This window comes from Schistocerca piceifrons, chromosome 10 (genome assembly GCF_021461385.2).
Source record: "Schistocerca piceifrons isolate TAMUIC-IGC-003096 chromosome 10, iqSchPice1.1, whole genome shotgun sequence".
Lineage (NCBI taxonomy): Eukaryota > Metazoa > Arthropoda > Insecta > Orthoptera > Acrididae > Schistocerca > Schistocerca piceifrons.
The window spans coordinates 81,968,006-81,994,581 of NC_060147.1; the positions used below are offsets into that span (position 1 = coordinate 81,968,006).

The window sequence follows — 26,576 nt, forward strand, 5'->3', positions numbered from 1 at the left end:
TCTGAGAATTTTTCCCTTAAGGGGATGTTTACTATCTTTGGCCCGAAAAAGCATGTTCTTTGAGAATGTTTTTCTCGGGATGTGTTATAGATATCAATGTCAAGTTTGGTCAAAATGTTTATGGATATCTCCTCTACGAACTGTAATATTTTCGACCGCAAATGTAGAAGAGCAAAGGCGGAAGTGGCGTCGGAAAGAAACAAGATCTCGATGTAGACCTCCACGCGCGGTATGCCACAGGTCAGCCGGCTCATCCGAAGTCAAAATTGAGTCGACGTTATCGAAGTATATAAGATTCTTTAGGAGTTGTTCCTCTCTTTAAGTTATTTGCACCATAGGAAACAGAGTGGCGGCCATTTGAAAAAATAGGGTTTTTTAATCGATTTTTCGACTTCGTCAGCCAAGTAAAAATATTTATACTTGATAGATCGAAATAAAAGTGTTACAACTCCTGGACAATTTAGTTAGCTTCGTCGGAAACGGAGAATCATGCCAATTGGTTCAGTGGACTTGAAGTTACCATACCGCCCGATAAAAAAAACGACATTTCGAGAAAAACGCGTTTGAAGTTTTGACTACATGTAAATGAAATATTACGCAATTTACGTTCAATCTGTTATCCCGGGTACATAAACTAGTCCTTCCTCTTCCTGATAGAGGGCGTTCTGCTCGATCTGGTCCATCCTGCGCTGCTCCAGAGCAGCTCGTACGGCCGGTGACAAGCGGTTTTCGGCCGCTCGAATCCGGTGGTCGTCCGAATGCTTCGCGAACTGCGTCGAATAGAGTCCCAGGGTGACGTCCGCCGTTGTCATGGTCTTCAGAATTGCTGAATACCCTTCGTTGAAGATGCTCACTGCCAGGAAAGTCGCAATCTCCACAGTCTTCGCACCAGAATGCAAATGCTTGGGGGCTAACTTCCAAAAACACACGCGTTTGTGTGTTTCCTCCCAAGCACCGGTACAATAACCCGTCCACCGAAAAAAAAAAAAAAACTGGTGCGTGAAAAAGGCCGATTTCAGGCAGGTGCATATTTTTGTTCAACCGCGAATAACAAACATTTCCGTTCCGTATTCAGAAAAACCGTTTCAGGGGCGGATTCTAAACACTTTTATGGATCCAAAAATGCAATTTAAAAAAATCAATTTTTTGAACCAAAAGATAGTAAACCTGTCTCCTTAACTTATAGTGTGCAGTCTTGCTTCGAGCCAAATTTTATGGTTCTAGATCGACGGGAAGTACTGTGTAGCTTTTGATGAGTGAGTTTACGAGTATGAAAATGTGACGTACATGGCCGTATCTTTTGACTACACTGACTTAGAAGCTGACATTTTTTTACACCGCCAAGGGACCTTAGATCTTGATACGTGACATACATCTGAACATCATAGTTCTACCTATTCCTGACAAAAAGGGTTCTTAACCATCGGACAGACAGACGGACACAAAAGACATCCTTATTGGTTCCGTTTCTACAGACAGAGACACAGAATCCTAAAAAATCACAAGTTGAATGCTTGATAGTAGCGACTTTATTCAACTTTTATTTAAGTTCTTATCTACCATCAAATGGAAATGTTAACTAAGAAATATTGAATCTTTTTGTAATAAAAATAACATATTTTTACTTTTCATTACTGATGATGTCGAAATGGGGATATTTAAAATAAATTAAAATTTGATACAAATATGCGGAACATGAAAGGCGAAATAAAATACTTTTTTATTCTAAAGGTTGCACAGTATTATTGAAGAGTATAACTTTTCATTTAGCAACAAGGTACTGCATCTCTCAGGCTTTTTCGGCATAATTGATTAATGGTGTGGTTGCAGGTGTTACATGTATAATTTTCGTGGATAGAGTGATGTGTACACTGCAAAAAGATATTTCCCCTTTGCACTACTGTACGCAACAGAGATACATGGTCACTTGCGATTGTTGTAAACGGCAGTATATGCTAACTTCTCGCGGAAGGCGAAGAGCCGAGGGAAACTTTTAAAACTTTCATGTTTAAAGTTAGTACCTTATGTGAGCTTGTACTACTCATATACTATACTTATTGTAATATGGAGTCACTATGGATGTCTTGTCAAATGTAAGAGAGGATAATAATTTAATTGAGGGTTGAATAACACTTAGGCCGATTTTTGTTCTACTGATTTACCATGGCCAGTAGTTATCTGAAGATGGCCTAATAAGCCTAAAACTAGTTCATACAAATAAAAATCAGTAGAACAAAAAACCGCCTAAGTGTTATTCAACCCTGATTATGGAATTGTTCTATCAAGAAGCGATGGAAGAATCCATAAATAAGATTAATAATTTTACCTTGAAATTCTTCCATTAGTCCGCGTTTGGATACAAAAACAACAATATGGGATTGTGGGTCCATCTTGATGCAAAATACTTTTGTTACTTGTTTATTTATTCTCCCAAACTAGTTCCAGCGACAAATCTCACCGTTATCAACGGGCTTCTTTGATTCTAAAACATGCAGAAATAGGATACTTATTGAACATTGTAAAACATTATTATAGGTGTACTGTTTCGTTGCAAATATTTTATCTGCGAATAGTTTTATAATACTTTATTTAGTATACGTCACAGCATGTTACAATGCTACATCTAAATCTACCCTACATGGATACTCTGCAAATCACATTTCTGTGACACTACCTCCCATATTTCGCGATAAAACAAAACAGGCTGCCTATCTTTGAACTATTTCGATGTACCCCGTCAGTCCTATCTGGTAAGGATCCCACACCGCACAGCAGTATTCTAAAAGAGGACGGATAAGATTAGTGTAGGCAGTCTCCTTAGTAGGTCTGTTACATTTTTTTGAAGTGTCCTGCCAATAAAACGCAGTCTTTGCTTAGCGTTCCCCACAACATTTTCTGTGTGCACCAATTTAAGTTGTTCGTAATTGTAATACCTAGGTATTTAGTTGAATTTACGGCTTTTAGATTAGACTGATTTACCGTGTAACCGAAGTTTAACGAGCTCCTTTTAGCACTCATGTGGATGACCTCACACTTTTCGTTATTCAGGGTCAACTGCCACTTTTCGCACCATTCAGATATCCTTTCTAAATCGTTTTGCAGCTTGTTTTGATCTTCTGATGACTTTATTAGTCGATAAACGACAGCGTCATCTGCAAACAGCCGAAGACTACTGCTCATATTGTCTCCCAAATCGTTTATATAGATAAGGGAAAGCAAAGGGGCTGTAACACTACCTTGGGGAACGCTAGAAATCACTTCTGTTTTACTCGATGACTTTCCGCCTACTACTACGAACTGTGACCTCTCTGACAGGAAATCACAAATCCAGTCACATAACTGAGACGATATTCCATGAGCACGCAGTTTCACTACCAGCCGGTTGTGTTGTACAGTATTAAAAGCCTTCCGGAAAGCTAGAAATACGGAATCGATATGAAATCCCTTGTCAATAGCACTCAATACTTCATGTGAATAAAGAGCAAGTTGTGTTTCACAACAACTATGTTTTCTAAATCGGTGTTGACTGTGTGTTAATAGACCGTTTTCTTCGAGGTAATTCGTAATGTTCGAACACAATATATGTTCCAAAATCCTGCTGCTTATCGACGTTAACGATATGGGCCTGTAATTTAGTGGATTACTCCTACTACCTTTGTTGAATATTGGTGTGACCTGTGCAACTTTCCAGTCTTTGGGTACGGATCTTTCGTCGAGCGATCGGTTGTATATGATGTTAAGTATGGGGCTACTGCATCAGCATACTCAGAAAGGAACCTAATTGGTATACAGTCTGGACCAGAAGACTTGCTTTTATTAACTGATTCAAGTTGCTTCACTACTCCGAGGATATATACTCCTACGTCACTCATGTTGGCAGCTGTTCTCGATTCGAATTCTGCAATATTTAGAAAATGGCTCTGAGCACTATGGGACTTAACATCTGTGGTCATCAGTCCCCTAGAACTTAGAACTACTTAAACCTAACTAACCTAAGGACATCACACACATCCATGCCCGAGGCAGGATTCGAACCTGCGACCGTAGCGGTCACACGGTTCCAGACTGAAGCGCCTGGAATATTTACTTCGTCTTCTTTTGTGAAGGCATTTCGGAAGGCTGTGTTTACTAACTCTGCTTTGGCAGCACTGTCTTCGATGGTACCTCCATTGCTATCGTGCAGAGAAGGCATTGATTGTTTCTTGCCGTTAACATACTTCACATACGACCAGAATCTCTTTGGATTCTTGCCGCTGTATACGGCATATTTGTTTGCAATGTTATGTAGCAAGTGAAATAAAAATATTCAAATAAATGAATAAATTGTTCTAGAAATCAGTCCTGTAGGTTAGATCAGGGACCGAGAATGTACAGAGAGACCAGCTGGGGAACGGCAGAGCAGGCAGGCGCGAGGTACCGTACGCACTTTTCTCAGCGGCGGGCTGCTGTGGAACTTCGCTGTTTGTGTTTCCGAGAAGTTAGCAGCGTTTTCGCAACTCTGGCGTCAAGTTGTCAAGTTCTTCCCGCACGGGCAGCGCCTCGCTCTGGTGGCGTCTGCAGAAGTGCCAACGGGGTAGGAGGTGGTGGGGGGAGTGAGGGGGTGGCACGGTGGGGGTGGCTGCTTAGGCTGGAATCCGTCCGCTAGACAGCCACGTGTCTACAGGCGCCGTCTTGGCAGAAATTATTCACACGCATACCAAACCGGCACTCTTAGAGGAATTCCCATTTTCAACACGTTCATAGGATTTGCCGACCTGGAAACAGCGTTCGACGAGATGTTCGAAATTCTGAGAAAAATGGTGGTAAGCTATAGGGAGAGACGGGTAATGTAAAATACGTACAAGAGCCAAGAGGGAATAATAAGAGTAAACGATCAGTAACGAAGTACTCGGATTAAAAAGGGTATGAAACAGGGTTTAGTCTTTCGCCCCTACTGTTCTATCTGTACATCGAAGAAGCAATTTTAGAAATAATAGAATGACTCTGAGCACTATGCGACTTAACTTCTGAGGTCATCAGTCGCCTAGAACTTAGAACTAATTAAACCTAACTAACCTAAGGACATCACACACATCCATGCCCGAGGCAGGATTCGAACCTGCGACCGTAGCAGTCGCTCGGCTCCAGACTGTTGCGCCTAGAACCGCACGGCAGAAATAATAGAAAGCTCCAGGAGTGGAATTAAAATTCAAGGTGAAAGGATGTCAATGATACGATTCGCTGATGACATTGCTATCCTGAGTGAAAGTGAAGAAGAATTAAATGATCTGCTGAACGGAATGAACAGTCTGATGAGTACAGAGTGTGGACTGAGAGTAAATCGCAGAAAGACGAAGGTAATGAGAAGTAGTAGAAATGAGAACAGCGATAAACTTAACATCAGGATTGATGGTCAAGAAGAAGGTGAAGTTAAGGAATTCTACTACCAATGACGGACGGAGTAAGGAGACTATCACTGGCAAAAAGGGCGTTTCTGGCCAAGAGAAGTCTACTAGTTTCAAACATAGGCCTTAATTTGAGGAAGAAATATCTGAGAATGTACACTTGGAGCAGAGCATGGTATCCAGTAAGGCAAAGGTCCCGAGTTCGAATCTCGGTCTGGCACACAGTTTTAATCTGCCAGGAAGTTTCACAGTATTGTATGATAGTGAAACATGGACTGTGGTAAAACTGGAACAGAAGCGAATCGAAGCGTTTGAGATGTGGTGCTACAGACGAATGTAGAAAATTAGGTGGACTGATAGGATAAGAAATGAGGAGGTTCTGCGCAGAATCGGAGAGGAAAGGAATATGCGGAAAACACTGATAGGGAAAACGGACAGGATGATAGGACATCTGTTAAGACATGAGGGAGTGGCTTCCATGGTACTAGAGGGAGCTGTAGAGGGCAAAAACTGTAGAGGAAGACAGAGATTGGAATACATCCAGCAGATAACTGAGAATATAGATTGCAAGTGCTACTGTGAGATGAAGAGGTTGGCAAAGGCGAGGAATTGGTGGCGGGCCGCTTCAAACCAGTCAGTAGACTGATGAATGACTCAAAAAATAAATAAATAAATAAAAACAATACACGTTTTTATTAGTCTGCAGACTTGTCTGCCCGTCTGTTTGGCGCAAATTTTGTGGTTGATTTTACACTATCTTCCAGCTGAGCTGGAGATTCGAAAAGATAATTTTAATACTGTGGCTGCCACGGCTAAAACAGTTATACATAATTGATTAACAATTCATACAACACAACAGGCGTTTAAGTACAGGAGCTAAAACTATTACAGAAACTGAAGTGTCCTATAGTCTACTGTAGCTGTATTTACTTAAGTCTATTAAATACCCACATAATCGGCTTCACAACTTTTAATTTGCATCTTTCCCTAGCCGTGCCAAATGTTACTCTGAGGCATTCTGTAACTCCCTGTACCATATGACATAGAATTTATTTACACCAGAAGATGCAACTTAAAAGTTGCGAAACCGGTTATGTCGGTCTGTAGTCGACTTAAATAAATACGGCTACAGCAGGCTATTGGACTTTTCATTCAGTTTTACATTTTAATAGTTCTTACACCTGTATTTAAACCCCTGTTGTACTGTACGAATTGTCGATCGATCTACATCTACAGCTGCGTGATTACATCTACATATATACTCTGCTAGCCACCAAGCGGTGTGTGGCGGAGGGCAGAATTCGCGCCAAAGTCATATTCCCCGCCCCCTGTTCCACCCGTAGATCGCGCGAGGGAAAAACGACTGTCTGAACGCCTCAGTACGAGCTCTAATTTCCCTTACCTTTGAATGGTGATCATTGCGCGATTTTGAAGTTGGTGGTAATAATACATGCTCTACATCCTCGCCGAAGATCGAATTTCGGAATTTAGTAAGCAGCCCCTTCTGTTTTAGCGCGGCGTCTATCTGCAAGTGTATTCCACTTCAAACTTTCTGTGAGATTTGTAACACTCTCGCGATGGGTAAATGTACCAGTCACGAATCTTGCCGCTCTTCTTCGGACCTTCTCAATCTCTTGAATCAGACCCAACTGGTAAGGGTGCCATACAGACGAATAATTAATAATGGACGAACTAACGTATTGTAAGCAATTTCCTGCAAGGCTTCAGGAATCTACCAATAAACCGCAATATATAGTTCGCCTTGCCAGTTACTTGTGTAATCTGGTAATTCCATTAGAGATCATTTCGAATAGTCACACGGATGTTACCGCTTCCAAAGACTGGGCATTTATTTTGTACTCGTACATTAATGGGGATTTTCGCCTTGTTATACGCAGTAGGTTACACTTACTAATATTGAGAGATAACTGCCAGTCATTACACCACGCATTTATTTTCTGCAAATCCTCATTGATTCGCTCACAAATTTCGTGTGATACTACTTTTCTGTAGACTACAGCATAATCGGCAAACAGTCTAAGACCGCTGTCAGTACCGTCAACCAGATCGTTTACGTAAATCGTCTAAAGCAGAGGACCTATTACGCTGCCCTGGGGCACACCTGAAGTTCGCTTGGTTCTTTTGAAGTCACCCCGTTCATGACGACATACTGCTCCCTGTCTGTTACTAAACTTTCTATCCAACCGCATATGTAATCGGATAGACCGTAAGCGCGCACTTTTTTGAAGCAAGCGACAGTGCGGAACTGAGCGAACGCCTTTCAGAAGTCGAGAAATATGGCATCAACCTGGGAGCCGGTATCTAGAGCCTGTTGTATATCATGCACAAAGAGGGCCAGTTGTGTCTAGCATGACCGCTATTTGCTAAAACCGTGCTGGTTTCTGCAGATGAGCTTCTCAGAGTCTACGAAGGTCATTATGTCTGAGCACAAGGGTCGATAAAAAAGAAGCACTCCGTCTTCAGGCCACGAGTGGCCTTCCAGGACCATCCGACCGCCGTGTCATCCTCAAGGAGGATGCGGATAGGAGGGGCATTTGGTCAGCACACCGCTCTCCTGGTCACTATGATGGTTTTCTTTGACCGAAGCCGTTACTAGTCGGTCGAGTAGCTCCTCAATTGGCATCACGAGCCTGAGTGCACCCCGAAAAATGGCAACAGCGCATGGCGACCTGGATGGTCACCCATCCAAGTGCCTACCACGCCCGACAGCGCTTAGCTTCGGTGACCGAACGAGGTGGCGCAGTGGTTAGCACACTGGACTCGCATTCGGGCGGACGACGGTTCAATCCCGCGTCCGGCCACCCTGATTTAGGTTTTCCGTGATTTCCCTAAATCACTCTAGCCAAATGCCGGGATGGTTCCTCTGAAAGGGCACGGCCGACTTCCTTCCCCATCCTTCCCTAATCCGATGAGACCGATGACCTCGCTGTCTGGTCTCCTTCCCCAAAAACAACAACAACAACAACTAGCTTCGGTGATCTCACGGGAACGGGTGTAGCCACTGTGGCAAGGCTGTTGCCCGATAATGATACTTTTTTTAAATATCGATATGTAGGATTCCCGATATTTTTAAAAACATCAACAGTACTAGTCTGTACGCATCTGTTACAAAATAAAGAACGTTAAACCTGGATGAACTCTGGTAAGTCTGTGCTGGTAGACCACGACTCACAGCGCATGCGCACGCCAATCTACGGCAGAAGTGGCAGTCCTGGCTTGGCGGAGTCCACATAGCCGATACCAGTACGACAAGGGCGGAAAACCAACAGGGAGCGTTGCAGTTCAAGAAGTACTACCTGTGGATGTGAGTGACCCGTAGACACTGAGGCATGCCTCAAGTGCAGCCTACTTGTAGGGTGTTATTAGCTTGGCGCCGGCGATGTTGTTTGCCTGCCGCGGCGGCGCCAGAAGAGGGCGCGAGGGCAGAGAGAGAGAGAAAGAGAGAGAGAGAGAGAGAGAGAGGACGCGTCTGTGCGGGGGCGGCTGGCACCCCCGCGGCGGGGGTGGATCCGCCCCGCCGCCGACCGCCGGCCGCAGTCGGCGCGTGTTTGCCGCGGCGCCCTTCGACAGGCGAGAGATTAATCGCCAACACGTGGCACCGTGACGTCAGCTGCCGCCTGCGCTGACGATCGCGATGATTATGATGATGATGATGATGATGGCCGCGCTGATAATGATTTGTCTCCGGGCGGGCCGCGCCGCTCCCGTCGGCTCTGCAGCTCGCGAATGCCGTTACGCGGAGCACGTGGTCATGGACAACAGTGGGACGTACGTCTGCTCCACAACTACCGTTCATTTTACTTTGTCCATTACAAATAGTCCGTGAAACACTATTTATTTGTTATAAAACAACATCTACTGCAGACAGTCGCGATTTTACCCCCGCCGTAATGTAATGAACCCCAAAACTTATCGAGCGAGATGGCGCAATGGTTAACACACTGCACTCGCATTCGGGAGGACGACGGTTCAAACTCGCGCCTGGCCGTCCTGCTTTAGATTTTCCGTGATTTCTCTAAATCGCTTCAGGAGAATGCCCAGATTATTCCACCCCCACCCTTCCCTAATCCGATGGGATCGACGACCTCGCTGTTTGGTCCGCTGCCGGAAATCAACCAACCAACCCAAAACTCACTGTGAGTTCTACGATACCAGCGGGTATCGGTATCTTCGTTTACATGCCCTTCGCCGTAAACCATTCTGGACTTGCATTTCAGCAAGATAATGCCCACCCTCGCAGGACGAAGGTTTCTAATTTTTATCTTAGGTCTTGGCAAAACCCCACTTACTCAGCAAGTTCGCCGGATCTGTCCCCGAGGAGAACGTTTGGAGCGTTATGGACAAGGCGCTCGAACCAGCTCGGTATTTCGGTGATATAAGGTATCAATTGGACAGAATTTGGGACGATATCTCTCAGGACGACATCCAACACCTCTGTCAATCAGTGACAAGCGGAATAATGGAAAAGAGCACAGGTAGTCCCAGTCTTCAAGAAGGGTCGTCGAGCAGATGCGCAAAACTATAGACCTATATTTTAGAACATGTTTTTTGCTCGAGTATCATGTCGTTTTTGGAAACCCAGAATGTACTATCTAGGAATCAACATGGATTCCGGAAACAGCGATCGTGTGAGACCCAACTCGCTTTATTTGTTCATGAGACCAAGAAAATATTAGATACAGGCTCCCAGGTAGATGCTATTTTTCTTGACTTCCGGAAGGCGTTCGATACAGTTCCGCACTGTCGCCTGATAAACAAAGTAAGAGCCTACGGAATATCAGACCAGCTGTGTGGCTGGATTGAAGAGTTTTTAGCAAACAGAACACAGCATGTTGTTATCAATGGAGAGTCGTCTACAGACGTTAAAGTAACCTCTGGCGTGCCACAGGGGAGTGTTATGGGACCATTGCTTTTCACAATATATATAAATGATCTAGTAGATAGTTTCGGAAGTTCCATGCGGCTTTTCGCGGATGATGCTGTAGTATACAGAGAAGTTGCAGCATTAGAAAATTGTAGCGAAATGCAGGAAGATCTGCAGCGGATAGGCACTTGGTGCAGGGAGTGGCAACTGACCCTTAACATAGACAAATGTAATGTATTGCGAATACATAGAAAGAAGGATCCTTTATTGTATGATTATATGATAGCGGAACAAACACTGGTAGCAGTTACTTCTGTAAAATATCTGGGAGTATGCGTGCGGAACGATTTGAAGTGGAATGATCATATAAAATTAATTGTTGGTAAGGCGGGTACCAGGTTGAGATTCATTGGGAGAGTCCTTAGAAAATGTAGTCCATCAACAAAGGAGGTGGCTTACAAAACACTCGTTCGGCCTATACTTGAGTATTGCTCATCAATGTGGGATCCGTACCAGATCGGGTTGACGGAGGAGATAGAGAGGATCCAAAGAAGAGCGGCGCGTTTCGTCACAGGGTAATTTGATAACCGTGATAGCGTTACGGAGATGTTTAACAAACTCAAGTGGCAGACTCTTCAAGAGAGGCGCTCTGCATCGCGGTGTAGCTCGCTCGCCAGGTTTCGAGAGGGCGCGTTTCTGGATGAGGTATCGAATATATTGCTTCCCCCTACTTATACCTCCCGAGGAGATCACGAATGTAAAATTAAAGAGATTAGAGCGCGCACGGAGGCTTTCAGACAGTCGTTCTTCCCGCGAACCATACGCGACTGGAACAGGAAAGGGTGGTAATGACAGTGACACGTAAAGTGCCCTCCGCCACACACCGTTGGGTGGCTTGCGGAGTATAAATGTAGATGTAGATGTAGAACTGCTTGGAAATGGGCCGGAGGTGGACCAACGCGTAATTTTTCTGTGTCTGTCCTTGCCATTGGATGATGATGATGGAGAGGGCTGTATGGGCGCACGACGGGATGGTCTTCAGCGCCCACTCAGTAACAGATGGAGACGGGTGTCAAGAAAATACTCAGAACAGTAAGATAAAACAGAACGTAAAACACAGGTAACAGTCTTGGAAAAATACGTGCCTACCCACACCGAAGTGTGGGACGAAGCATGCCGCCAGCAGTAAGACATGGAAAACACAGGAAGAAATATAGCAGATGGAAGTGGTTGGCTGACCGCAAGGAAAGAAAGGGAGGAGCCAGCCACTTTGCAGTACACTAAAACCTCCAGCCTAAAAGTTCAGGCCAGAGTCCAGACACATCACAAAACTTTAAAACCCTAGACACACACGTCTCGTCATTAGCTAAAACACAGGGCAGATCCCCATCGACTTGTGCTTCTGCCCTTGCATCGCGGTATAAAATGCAGTCTGTTAGAATGTGCCGTATAGAGATGTGCACACCACAAGCTTCACAAAACGGGGGATCCTCCCGCCGTAATAGAAATCAATGTGTGAGAGGACAGTGCCCGATCCGAAGACGCGTGAGGGTCACTTCTTCCCGCCTGAGCAACCGGCAGGAGGCACGCCACGACCGAGTGGTTGACTTCGCCAACCGCAGATTATTGGCCGTCACCGCCAGCCATTCTTCCTCCCACCACTCCATGTTTCTTGTGGAGTGAGGAAATGATAGACTGCAAGAGAATAGGACACTAGACCACATCGTGCTCTCTGCAGGCCTCCTTGGCAGCCCGATCGGCCTGTTCATTGCCCCATATTCCTACATGACCAGGCACCCAGCAGATGGACACCGCGTCATTGGAGGTCTTGGCGACTGCATCCATTCGCATATGTAAGAAAATGAAACATGTGTACCTGTCCTTAAGATGTCGCTTATTGTATAGCTACCAGTTTCGGTGCTTCAGTGCACCATCTTCAGGCCTTAGCTGATGCTGAAGATGTTAACGCCGTCCATATACGTGGCCAACATCTACAGCTGGTTTACGCAGACTACCTGTAAATAGCATGTTGTCTGTCCAACCATCAACTATCAATTATGAACTCATAGTTGGACAGACAACACCGAGAGTTACAACAAAAAAAAAAAAAAAAAAATGGCTCTGAGCACTATGGGACTCAACTGCTGTGGTCATAAGTCCCCTAGAACTTAGAACTACTTAAACCTAACTAACCTAAGGACATCACACACATCCATGCCCGAGGCAGGATTCGAACCTGCGACGTAGCGGTTCCAGACTGTAGCGCCTTTAACCGCTCGGCCACTCCGGCCGGCCCGAGAGTTACAGGCAGCCTGTGTAAACCAGTTGTAGATGTTGGGCAATGATGCATCGTGTATGATCCCTTCAGCATCAGCTGAGACCTAAAGACGGTGCACTGAAGCACCGAAACTGGAAGCCATACAATAAGTGACATCATAAGGACGGTTGTAGGTGCTTGATTTTACTACATAACGCGTAATTTGTGAAGCTCTGTCTGTTGAACAAATCATTTTTCCTTTCCGCCTTCTTAGCTGAGTCGTAACGTGCTTTTCCTCCGAAGCAGCGGGCCCGAGTTCGATTCCCGACCGGGTTGGAGACTGGCTCGTGGACTGGATGCAGTATTGTCCTAATCATCATTTCATCGTCATCACCGGCACGCAAGTCGCCCAATATGGCGTCGACTGAAATAAGACTTAACACTCGGCGACCAAACTTCCACGAATGGGTCCTCCCGGCCAACAATGCCATACGATCATTTAATTTCCCTCAATTTTCCAGAAATTGTGATCATTTGTTTGTCTCTAAATGTAAAACACATACACCTTTTTCCGCCCCGTTCGGGTAATTCTTTCGTGGTGCGTTTTTTTGTCTTAGAGTGTACATGCAATGCAGCAGTTACATACTTGATCTACATCTACATCCATACTCCGCAAGCCACCTGACGGTGTGTGGCGGAGGGTACCTTGAGTACTTCTATCGGTTCTCCCTTCTATTCCAGTGTCGTATTGTTCGCGGAAGAAAGATTGTCGGTATGCCTCTGTGGGGGCTCTAATCTCTCTGATTTTATCCTCATGGTCTCTTCACGAGATATACATAGGATGGAGCAATATACTGCTTGACCCCTCGGTGAAGGTATGTTCTCGAAACTTCTACAAAAGCCCGTACTGATAGTCTGTAGTACACATTAAAAACACACACAGTAAAAACAAGACAAAAATATTCATTACGTCGTGTCAATAGCATATCTGCTGTGAGAGTGGACCCTGTCCACGTGACGGACGCCACGTCGTACCACGGGATCACAGGATTAGATTAGATGTCGATTCACGTGACGTGGCTCTGTGTGTTTGAAGCGGTCTTACGCGCCAGCTAACGAGCAGCCCGTGGCGAAAAAGGGCGGACAGGTGCAATATGAAAACAAATCCCGAATATGGGAGGGCGTGGCAAACATCTTGGAGGCCAAAGCTCCGCACTGGAGAAAGCCAAATCACGGTCGTGACTGGCAGGCAGAGAGCTTGCGTCATATTTGGAAGCTTGTCTGCGTTCCAGGAGCAGTCATCAATACGGAACTGGTTGCAAGTAGGCGGGCCGCGGTGGTCTAGCTGTTCTAGGCGCGCAGTCCGGAACCGCGTGACTGCTACGGTCGCAGGTTCGAATCCTGCCTCGGGCATGGATGTGTGTGATGTCCTTGCGTTAGTTAGGTTTAAGTAGTTATAAGTTCTAGGGGACTGATGACCACAGTAGTTAAGTCCCATAGTGCTCAGAGCCATTTTTTGTTGCAAGTAGTCCTGAAACCATTTCTGCAGTTACTATCGGATATGTGTGGTGATGCAAATTTCTTTACCATCATCATCATCATCATCATCATCATCGTCATCTACACAGATGGATTAGGTTCGAGGAACATGTTCCGTCTTCAGCTTCTTAGCTGCGTCGTCTTCTCGACCGACTCCTTTGGGTATTACTTTATAGCAAATCCTTTTCAGGTTATCTGCGTTATCGCCCGTCGTTTACATTTCCGTTCATTTCTGCTGATATGTGTCGATTATTTCTGTTACTGCAAAAATTTTACGGTCGTTTCTAATGTCTTCGTTTCTTACTCAGGCTTCTCGTTTACGAGCTTTAATTGATCTGATGAATTTAGTTTATTGTGTCATTACTCGACTCATGTTTTCCTATTTCCTATCCGAGCCTCAGATCCGAAAAGTAGCAATGAAACAGGTAGTGTTTTGTAGAATTTCAGTTGCGTTTCATTAAAGTTCTTTTTATTCTTCCATAGATACCCTGAGATTTCGCCGTCTTATTCTTTATAGCTTTACCGCTACTAAAAGAAATTCGCAGCTTAAGTAGTTAGCGGGCGCTGATAACCTCGCTGTTGTGCGCCCTAAAACACTAATAATCATCTTAAGTAGTTAAAATGCCTTACTTTCTCGATTGTGTGTCTGTTATCATTATCTTTGAACTCGCCTGTTCTTTTCCTCGAAATGCTATTGCTTTTCAATTTTCTGTAGAAGTTATGAGTTTATAATTTTGACCAATCTGGTTTAATTTAAGAATATATCTTTGTCAGCCTTCTTCTGAAGTGGATATAATCATACATAAAGCGTACGGTAATGTTTTTATATACTGGTCTTTATCTAGTGTTATTCCGTTGTTGTTTTTTGTGTCCTCATTCCAATTTCTAATAATGTCATTTATAAATCAGTTGAATGAAATCGGTGAAAGATTTAAACCTTCTTTAGCTTCTTGGATAGTCGTAATGTCTTTTTTACTAATTTTGTTCTCTTTTTTATTTTCGTTTCATTATAGGGGCTATAAGCTTTTTACTGCTCATGTCACTGAATTCAATTTCCATGAAATATTGAGCAAGCAGTGTTTTGTCTTGTTTAATCTGTCAAACGCCTTGACACAGTCGATGAAAGCTACGTGTACGTCTCATTACTAAATTCTCTTCTTTTATTTCGTTGAAGTTTCCCGAACATTCGAGAAAGATAAGGGTTGTGTTTCGGGCGCAAAAGTGTGAGGTTAAGTAGTACGGTAATAGTGTACATTTCGAGGAAGGAATTATTTTATTTATCTTTTGCTAGTAACAAGGGGAGACTAAGCGAAGTTGACTGCATAAATGATGTGTGTACAGGAAGACTACTAACAGATGAGACAGGATCCTTTATGTAAACTAGAAAAGCCAACCAAAGGTAAAATCCCAAGGTGTGAGGTCTGATATGGCAGGCCACCGGCTATGAACTTCATATTCTACTCGTCCACTTCTGTCCAACTTCCTAGACCTCACACCTTGTGACTTTTTATCTGTAGGGTTACATAAAAAAATGGTTCAAATGGCTCTGATCACTATGGGACTTAACATCTGAGGTCATCAGTCCCCTAGAACTTAGAACTACTTAAACCTACCTGACCTAAGGACATCACACACATCCATGCCCGAGGCAGCATTCGAATCTGTGACCGTAGCAGCAGCGCGATTACGGAGTGCAGCGCCTAGAACTGCTAGTCCACAGCAGCCTGCTGAAATGTATTCCTCAGAGTCCGATATGGAAGGAGTTCAGAGATTACCAGACAAGTGAGTGTAATACTTTCAGTGGCTTCAATACCTTTAATAACGTGGAAACCGTGCACTTTTGCGCCACACATAGCTCGTGCAGAAAAATTAACATTGTTAAAGTGACGAATTCTTATCACTCTTGTTTTTAAATTCAATACTATGTTAGCTAAGATAGAGAGAGTGTTGTTTTCCGTCTGATCACCTAACAAGCATATTGCCTGAGTTTTACCATATACTATGCCCTTTTGTTTCAAAATTAAATGACATTCAAAGCTATACTGTTCTATGCTCGTCTCTTTTTACGTCTTTACTGGAACTGTTTGTATCATTGCAGGTTAGTTGGATCACTAGCCTGGCCAGTGCTGTCCACGTTAAATGCGCCGGAAAAGCTGTTGCTTCGTGTTACCGCCGACTCGATGTGCGCGAAACGCACAGCATAAAAGGTATCCTCATTATCGTACTTGACTGTAATCGAGACAGCTTGGCGTCCGCTGCACGCGAAACGGAACCCAATGAGGTTCCAGCTAACACGGAAGGATACGTAGTGCTATCCAGAATGAGATTTTCACTCTGCAGCGGAGTGTGAGCTGATATGAAACTTCCTGACAGATTAAAACTGTGTGCCAGACTGAGACTCGAACTCGGGACCTTTGCTTTTCGCGGGCAAGTGCTCTACCATCTGAACTACCCAAGGACGACTCACGCCCCGTCCTCACAGCTTTACTTCCGACAGTACCTCGTCTCCTACCTTCCAAACTTTACAGAAGCTCTCCTGCGAATCTTGCAGAACTAGCACTCATGAAAGAAAGGATATTGCGGAGACATGGCTTAGCCACAGCCTGGGGGATGTTTCCAGAACGAGATTTTCACTCTGCAGCGGAATGTGGGCTGATATGAAACTTACTACCAGATTAAAACTGTGTGCCGGACCGAGCCATGTCTCCGCAATATCCTGTCTTTCAGGAGTGCTAGTTCTGCAAGGTTCGCAGGAGAGCTTCTGTAAAGTTGGGAATGTAGGAGACGAGGTACTGGCAGAAGTAAAGCTGTGAAGACGGGGCGTGGGGTCGTGCTTGGGTAGCTCAGATGGTAGAGCACTAGCCCACGAAAGGCAAAGGTCCCGAGTTTGAGTTTCAGACTGGCACACAGTTTTAATCTGCCAAGAAGTTTCACGTAGTGCTATGTTTACATCAGGTTTATTCTTATGATGAACGGAGTATAACCATTGCGCCACCTCTCTCTGTTTGGCTGTATCAGTGGACCTAGTATACTTACTTATACGAGGATTGTATCCGTTGTTTCAGACATGTACGATATATATATATAAGGCTCACCTGCCATTTGACCATCTTCTTCTGTGCGGATGCACAAACAGTGCCCGAACTCTTACGGGAATCAGCCGGCCGCGGTGGTCTAGCGGTTCTAGGCGCTCAGTCCGGAACCGCGGGACTGCTACGCTCGCAGGTTCGAATCCTGCCTCGGGCATGGATGTGTGTGATGTCCTTAGGTTAGTTAGGTTTAAGTAGTTCTAAGTCTAGGGGACTGATGACCTCAGATGTTAAGTCCCATAGTGCTCAGAGCCATTTTTTTTTTCTTACGGGAATCGGTAGTAACGCTGCGAGTAATGATTATGATGCGCAGGGGCACTATGAATATAGTGCGGGACAATAAGTTGCGAATGTGGGTCACACGGCAGGCGTGCCAGAGGTAATTCCCTGCAGTCGCACTATCCTCTGTGTCCTCGGTGGCTCACATGGGTAGAGCGTCTGCCATGTAAGCAGGAGATCCCGGGTTCGAGTCCCGGTCGGGGCACACATTTTCGACTGTCCCCGATGACTTACATTAACGCCTGTATGCAGCTGGGGGTAGTCATTTCATTGTAATTTCATTCTACTGTACTTACTTGGGGAACACACGTTTTCTACGTCCTACACGAAAATTTCCTGTACGGTCCAAAGAATGGCCCACAACTTGCGATGCCTTCTTGCAGTCAGTCGTAGAACGCATGGGCAAGTTGAGCCGCAGACTGGATTCTGTGCCTCGCTGTGACACGTTCCGCATCTCTCGCGCTGGCTGAGCTGGTGCAGAGAGGGAGAGGGGGAGAGAGAGAGAGAGAGAGAGAGAGAGAGAGAGAGACGACCCGGCGCTCCTAATGGCGAAATAATAGCCCAGGGCTGCCAACGTGACGCCGGCAAACGCCAACACGTGTGCTGTGTTCGCCGCAGAGACAGTCGGAGGAATGCTGCTTCCCGTTACTACGCTGGCCGCTTACCGATGCAGCCGCTCGTTATTACTGTAATCCGGCGGAAAGGTGGAGGTCGTACGTCAGCAAGACACACTCCGGCTGCAAATATTCGTGACGCCCAGTGCATGGCGGGTTGGCGTCGGCGTGAAAAAACTTCCCCTGGCGCACAGGCGTCAGCTAGTAATCACCGGGTGTTACCAAAAATAAAGACCAGATCTCAGTTGTTTATTGCTGACGAACTACAGAACATAGAAACACACCGCGCATGTCACTGGATAGAGGGAGGTTCAAAGTTTTGACACAGCTGCGCTGTTGTTCGTTCCTGGCAACAAGGGGATTACACCGCAAGACAAATGATTTCGTGTGTTGGAATTTGCGCGAAGTCAGTCCATTGTTCGAGTGCAACGTGCATTCCGATTCAGCACCAATCCGACTCTGCACCAGCAGATTTATGACTGGCGTACAGCCGGCCGAAGTGGCCGTGCGGTTAAAGGCGCTGCAGTCTGGAACCGCAAGACCGCTACGGTCGCAGGTTCGAATCCTGCCTCGGGCATGGATGTTTGTGATGTCCTTAGGTTAGTTAGGTTTAACTAGTTCTAAGTTCTAGGGGACTAATGACCTCAGCAGTTGAGTCCCATAGTGCTCAGAGCCATTTGAACCATTTGAACTGGCGTACAAAAAAATGGTTCAAATGGCTCTGAGCACTATGGGACTTAACACCTGAGGTCATCAGTCCCCTAGAACTTAGAACTAGTTAAACCTAACTAACCTAAGGACATCACACACATCCATGCCCGAGGCAGGATTCGAACCTGCGCGGTTCCAGACTGAAGTGCCTAGAACCGCTCGGCCACACCGGCCGGCGACTGGCGTACAAGATACTCGGAAGTTGGTTGCATATGCAAAGGAAAGAGCAGTGGTCGGCCATGCACGTTGTAATCTCTCCTCTCCTTCCTAATTCCAGCTATTGTCCGCAATAAGGAAAGTCTTTTACGAAAAATTTTAGAGGAGCAAAGATTACGATGCAGTTTCTAGTTTACTTACCTTTTCGTGTCGAGTTGGCTCCAGTTCTTCTTGTCTAAGGGGTCTGATTCTTGAAGCTGAAATTCTCACATTTTATGTCCTCAAGGTTGAATTGATCTAAATAAATTAGAAGATCGTTGTTACGTTAATATATTCTGCCGCATTTTAGTATATCATACTCTCTCCTCCCGAGCAGACCGTGAAGGCCTAACGGCACCGACCGGCCGCCGTGTCATCCTCAGACCACAGGCGCCGCTAGATGAGCCGCGCGGAGTGGCCGCGCGGTTTGAGCCGCCATGTCATGGACTGTGTGGCCGGTCCCGCCACCATCGTTGTCCCCTCCATTATCACGCCGTCTGCACAGCTATAGGCCAAGTTATTTTGTGCGCACTCGACATGACTGAAAACAATACTTGTCAATAGCGAATCTGCCAGATAGGTACAGTCTATATAAAATCTCGTTACGTGATGCAGCAGACTTTCTTTGGTTCACACTCATTTCCTTGTTGTTTTTGCACATTTATGTCGACTTCATTGATGGTTCTGTCATAAGGGCTTTTTATGCTATTTAGCAGATATTGTTCAATCTGTTTATTATTACACTAGAGTACAGCAGAAGCATTTTGTTTCACATCGGGTGTCAGAAATCGTAAGCCGTATGGATGGAGATATAATGAGAGGTTTTGTCCATCACACTTTTTTTTTCTTAACATCTACATCTACATAGATACTCTGCAAATCACATACTCTATTATTCCAATCTCGTATAGCGCGCGGAAAGAATGAACGCCTATATCTTTCCGTACGAGCTCTGATTTCCCTTATTTTATCGTGGTGATCATTTCTCCCTATGTAGGTCGGTGTCAACAAAATATTCGGAGGAGAAAGTCGGTGATTTTAATTTCGTGAGAAGATTCCGTAGCAACGAAAAACGCCTTTCTTTTAATGGTTTCCAGCCCAAATCGTGTATCATTTCTGTGACACTCTATCCCATATTTCGCCATAATACAAAACGCGCTGCCTTTCTTCGAATTTTTTCGATTACTCCGTCAGTACTATCTCATATGGATCCCACACCGCGCAGCAGTATTGTAAAAGAGGACGGACAAGCGTAGTGTAGGCAGTCTCCTTAATAGGTCTGTTACATTTGCTAAGTGCCCTGCCAATAAAACGCAGTCTTTGGTTAGCCTTCACCACAAAATTTTCAATGCGTTCCTTCCAATTTAAGTTGTTCGTAATTTTAATTCCTAGCTATTTGGTTGAATTTACGGCTTTTAGATTAGACTGATTTATCGTGTAACCAAAGTTTAAAGAGTTCCTTTTAGCACTCATGTGGATGACCTCACACTTTTCGTTATTTAGGGTCAACTGCCAATTTTCGCACCATTTACACATCTTTTCTAAGTCATTTTGCAATTTGTTTTGCTTCTCTGATGACTTTATTAGTTGATAAACGACAGTGTCATCTGCAAACAACCGAAGACGGCTGCTCGGATTGTCTCCCAAATCGTTTATATAGATAAGGAACAGCAAAGGGTCTATAACACTACCTTGGGGAACGCCACAAATTATTTCTGTTTCACTCGATGACTTTCCCTCAGTTACTACGAACTGTGACCTCTCTGACAGGAAATCACAAATCCAGTCACAATAACTGAGACGATATTCCGTAAGCACGCAATTTCAGTCTGAGCCGCTTGTGTGGTACAGTGTCAAAAGCCTTCCGGAAATCCAGAAATACGGAATCGATCTGAAATCCCTTGTCGATAGCATTCAACACTTCATGTGAATAAAGAGCTAGTTGTGTTTCACAGGAACGATGTATTCTAAACCCATGTTGACTGTGTGCCAATAGACCGAGGTAATTCATAATGTTCGAACACAATATATGTTCTAAAATCCTGCTGCATTTCGATGTTAACGATATAGGCCTGTAATTTAGTGGATTACGCCTACTACCTTTCTTGAATATTGGTGTGACCTGTGCAACTTTCCAGTCTTTTGGTACGAATCTTTCGTAACAAGTAGTGATGGACGAGTAAACAAGTACGAAAACACTATATTGAAATATATAAAGTGACATTTTCCTAAGCACTTGCCACGAGCATTCCAAGGTTTTCTAACATTTCTGTGTGGGGAATGCCGATCAGACGTATGGGGTTGGACATCCAGTCAGTATGTGAGGCAACTACCAATAACGTTTTCCCTGCGGTTGTAATCGTTCCGCTGTATTTTCCGACGCAATATTGACGGAAGCGTCGGGGTGACGAGATTTCGGGTGGCCGTCTGTTCGTTTGCGAACTGCGAGGGAGAATTCAGCGGGAGGGCCAGGGACAGAAGTGGGGGATGAGGAGGAGGGATGATGTAGCTGTCATTAGAGGAAGCCGTGGGGATGGGGAGAGTTTTGCGCGGCGAAAGGGGTCCAGTTTTCGCGTGGCCGCTCTGTCGACGCGCGGAATTGACAGCGTTCGGAATTTCCATCCGCTGAGTCGATTTTAATTGGCCAACAGCCCGAAAGCCTTCGGCAACAGCCACAGTAAGATAACGCGCGACTCCTAACTCCCGAACTTCCGAAATGCATTTGACTCAGAACCACGCCAACCTCTATCAACTAATTTATTTTATTTCGTGTATGATACGTACGCTTATCAGTCAGAGCCGGCCGCTGTTGCCGAGCGTTTCTAGGTGCTTCAGTCAGGAGCATCGCTGCTGTGGTCGCAGGTTCTAATTCTGCCTCGATCATGGATGTGTGTAATGTCCTTAGGTTAGTTATGTTTAAGTACTTGTAACTCTAGGGTACTAATGACGTCAGATGTTAAGTCCCATAGTGCTTAGAGCCATTTGATTTGATCAGTCATAACATTATGACCACCGACTTACTATCGATATAGAGCTGTCCAGGCGATAGGACTGTCATCTGGGGAGAAATGACTGCTAGTCAGACGCACGCTCGGTGCATGTCGTATCAGCTAGCTGGCTGTCCGTGTGTAGAATGGAGAAGGCGCGCGATCTGTCTGAGTTTGACCAACGGCAGATTGTGATGGCCCGGAGGTTCGGCACGAGCATTTCGGAAACTGCACGCATTGTTGGGTATTCGCGGTATGCTGTGGTGAGTGCTTCAACACGAGACAAAATCAAACAAAATCAAACAAAATCAAAAAAAATCAAACAAAATCAAACGTCCACACGTTGTGGAACTGGGCGGCCTCGCCTCATTAAAGATGTTTAACAAGGACATTAGCCAAACAGCCGTGCAAATTGAGAACTTACTTTACTGTATTTTCGCAAACAGTTTCGGCAGTTCAATATGCCCCGAATGAACCTCTCAGAAATTATCGATATTGCCATACTGGAGCCATCTGTTTCTGGATGTCATGAATTCTCAAGTGCTTCCTTCAAAGACTTGACTGCAACGCCACAATGGATCAACAGAGACCTCATTACAGATGCAGGACGTCGTAGGATAGGCAGACCTGTAAATCAGGGCAGGCGGAAAACAGTGGCCGAACTAACATCTGACTTAAATGCTGGGCAGAGTACAAGTGTGTCTGAACACACAGTGCACCGAACACTCCTAACGATGGGCCTCCACAGCCGACTACCCATGCATGTGCCGATGTCAAACCACAATATCGGCAACTATGACTGAAATGGCCACGTGACTGTAGGCACTGGACGTTGGCGCAGTGGCAGAGCGTTCCATGGTCTGATGGACCCCGATATTTTTTTCAACATGCCAATGGCAGGGCACGAATCCGCCATCTTCCAGGAGAACAACTCTTTGACACCTGTACTGCGGTGGCTCCATTTTTGTCTGGGGAACATTCACGTGGACATCCACGAGTCTAGTGGAGCTCATGGAAGACACCATGACGGCCAAGGAGTATCACACATTGGATGAGGGCCACGTATGCGTCTTCATGACGATCATGTTTCGTGATGGCAGTGGCATTTTTCAACAAGACAATGCGCCTGTCACAAGGCCAGGATTGTCATGGAGCGGTTCGAGCAACACAGTGGCGACTAATGTCTGTAGTAGTGCTGGAGAGAATTGACACCATGGATCCAGCAGGGCTGTTCATAAATCCGTGAGAGTACGGGGGAAAGGAGATCTCTTCTGAACAGCTTGTGAAACGTCCCCTTAGAAAAATTTATACAGGACTGTGCTTAACCTGACACACAATATTTTTAGCGCAACGCAATCTGACTTTCAAAATTCCCTACTAAAGAATGGCCCTGACAAACATTAAACTATACCTTTCACAAATCACTTACCTCACAAAAATCTTCGCTGCTCAAGCTACTGCAATACAGCGAGCGCCACTACTGCCAGCTAAATAAAAGATTCAAACTACTGAAGGCACTAACTACTGATAGGGATAGTTAGCAAATGAAAGATATTAATAGAGAACAAACAATGTATTTACCTTGATATCATCATATATAAATATATCAGTTCATGAAAAATTACAAAACTCCGCCATCTCTCTCCCCACATCCACCACTGCTGGCGGCTCACCTCCAACTGCGCAACGCTACGCGCTGTTCACATCCAGCTGCCGCTGCCCAACACTACAATGGCAGACAACAATGCAAACTAGCGACAGACTGCACACAGCACAGCCAGTGATTTTCATATTGAGCGCTACGTAACGTTGCCAATAAGAAAACATAAACAGCCTACTTACATAGAGAAAACATAAACAGCCTACTTACATAGAGAAAACATAAACAGCCTACTTACACTTGTTGTAAGGCATCCGATATATGCTCAATTATGTTCATGTCTGGGGAGTCTGGTGGCCAGCGGAGGTGTTTCAACTCAGAAGAGTGTTCCTGGAGAAGTTCCGGACGTGTGGGGTGTCCCATTGTCGTGCTGGAATCGCTCAAGTCCGTCGGACATGAATGGATGCAGGTGATAAGACAGGATTCTTACGTATGTGTCACCCGTCATAGTCGTATCCAGACGATTCAGGGGTCCCATATCACTCCAACTTCAAACCCCCACACCTTTACAGAGCCTCCACCAGTTTGAATAGCCCCTGCTGACACGCAGGGTCAATGGATTCATGAGGTTGTCTCCATACCCGTACACGTTCATCCACTCGATACAATTTAAACGACAGACTTCCGAGTAGGCAACATGCATCCAGTCATCAACAGTCTAATGTCAGTGTTGACAGGCCCAGGCGAGGCGTAAAGCTTTGTGTCGTGCAGTCATCAAGGATAAACGAGTGGACCTCCGGCTCGGAAAACCCATATGGACGATGTTTCGTTGAATAGTTCACGCGCTGACACTTCTTGATGGCCCAGCACTGAAATCTGCAGCAATTTGCGGAAGGGTTGCACTTCTGTCACATTGAACGATTCTCTTCTGTAGTCGTTGGTCCCGTTCTTACAGCGATGTCAGAGATTTGATATCTTACTGGATTCCTAATATTCATGGTACACTCGTAAAATGGTCGTACGGGAAAATCCCCACTTCATCGCTACTTCGGGAGTGTTGTGTCCCATCGCTCGTGCGCCGACTATAACACTACGTTCAAACTCATATAAATGCTGATAACATACCATTGTAGCAGCAGAAACCGATCTAACAACTGCGCCAGACACTTACTGCCTTATTTAGGTAGTCTGGCCCCTTCAACCCGCACAACCCAACCAACCAAACTTATTTAGGCGTTGCCGACCGCAGCGCCGTATTCTGCCTGTTTATATATCACCGTATTTGGACACGCATGCCTATAATAATTTCTTTGGCACTTCGGTGTTTCTGTGAGGCGTCGGTACACACTACAAAACAGTATTCAAGTGATTCCATGTATTATTCAGAAAACGAATCATAGTCGTGCCTTCCGCGATGGTTGGGGCCTACGTAATCCGGAGAGGAACCCACTGAATGCAGGAGCGGACCCACGGCTGCTGAGGACGTTGCACCAGCTGAGAGCGGAAGTCGATGAAACCCTTATGCGGCGGGTTGCCCCCCGCTGGCGAGGTAGGCGCGACCCTGCTTGGAGATAGCGGCCACCGCGACGTGTGTGTGTGTGTGTGTGTGTGTGTGTGTGTGTGTGCGTGTGTGTGTGTGTGTGTGTGTAATTCACACGCCCTTTAAGGAGTAATCAGTCCCTCCCGTACCACTGCCCGAATTCTCTCCTTAGGTTGACCGTGATTTCGGATGCCGTGTTGTCATGCTGAATGCTGAACCTGGCCCGCTGGCTCAGTAGACTGTCAGACTTGTGTGATACTGGAGATGTAGGGTAGCTTCTGTCCAGGATCAAAGCCATGATGGTAGATCCCTCGATTACCCACCAGTGCTCGCTGCTGCGCTGACTTCAGCACTGGATACTGGGACTGCATTATCCAAGCTACAGACTGATGGTCTTCTTGTCAGGCACCAAGCGTAAGACCAACACTAGCACTATCTCACACACAAGCTATTACTATACTGTTACTGTCGAATCGAATGTGACTGATATGAACGCCATCAGTCCTGTAGATTGAGTGCTCTAGGATAGTGGGGGTGGAGTATTTATGTTATCGAGGAGATACTACACGCTGGCCGCTGTGGCCGAGCGGTTCTAGGCGCTTCAGTCCGGAACCACGCTCCTGTTACGGTCGCGGGTTCGAATCCTGCCTCTGGCATGAATGTGTGTGATGTCCTTAGGTTAGTTAGGTTTAAGTAGTTCAAAGTCTAGGGGACTGATGACCTCAGATGTTAAGTCCAATAGTGCTTAGAGCCATTTGAAACATTTTTAGACGCTCCACTATACAAAGTCTAAGTCATTCGTAATGACCAAATCGGTTCTCCTCGCATTAACAGTTAAACCTCTGCTAGACCATGTTGTGTCCTACCTAGGGTCTCTTACATAATATTACGATGGCAATCCAGCCTGTACTCTTGCAACAACTTTCTGTTGAGCTTGCTTACAGTCTCGCTCAAGACTCTCCAGGTTGCTGTCTTCCTGACTTAGTAACGGTGTTAAAATGGTTACTCTTCCCAGCTGACGGCTGTTGATATTTCCCCTTGAAACTTCCTGTCAGATTAAAACTTTGCCGGACCAAGACTCGAACTCGGGACCTTTGCTTTTCGCGGGCAAGTGCCGTCTGCAAACTCACACATATTCTCCGCAGGGATTTGCGTATTCCAGTTACACATGTCTCTACCATGGTAGAGCGAAAGACAAGGGTGTCGAGTTCGAGTCTCCGTCAGGCACACAGTTTTAATCTGAAGATTCATGTGAGCGCACACTCCGCTGCAGAGTGAAAATCTCATTCTGATCCTTCCACTTGTTTCAGTAATGTGGTGTGCATACTGTAAGACCTTCAGTACACTCACCATCAGACTATTTGACTTGTCACTCTAATGAAGCAAGCGAGTGTCTGGAATATGTCTCGTGGTCTTATCATGGTGTGTTTATCTTCTGCCGTTAGGCCAGGCGATAGAAATGCCACTTGCATGCTTAGAGTAGCAGACTGACGGTG

At 45.4% G+C, this 26,576-nt stretch overlaps 1 protein-coding gene and 1 non-coding gene across 2 annotated transcripts in view; both read left to right on the plus strand.

The window, feature by feature from the left end:
• The window catches only part of LOC124718709 (homeotic protein proboscipedia-like), a 626,981-nt gene that overhangs the window by 221,126 nt on the left and 379,279 nt on the right, over positions 1–26,576 (plus strand). The gene's annotated exons all lie outside the window — the stretch shown is intronic.
• On the plus strand, positions 17,565–17,638 carry Trnat-ugu. The gene has a single exon. It is a non-coding gene; the product is annotated as a tRNA-Thr (tRNA).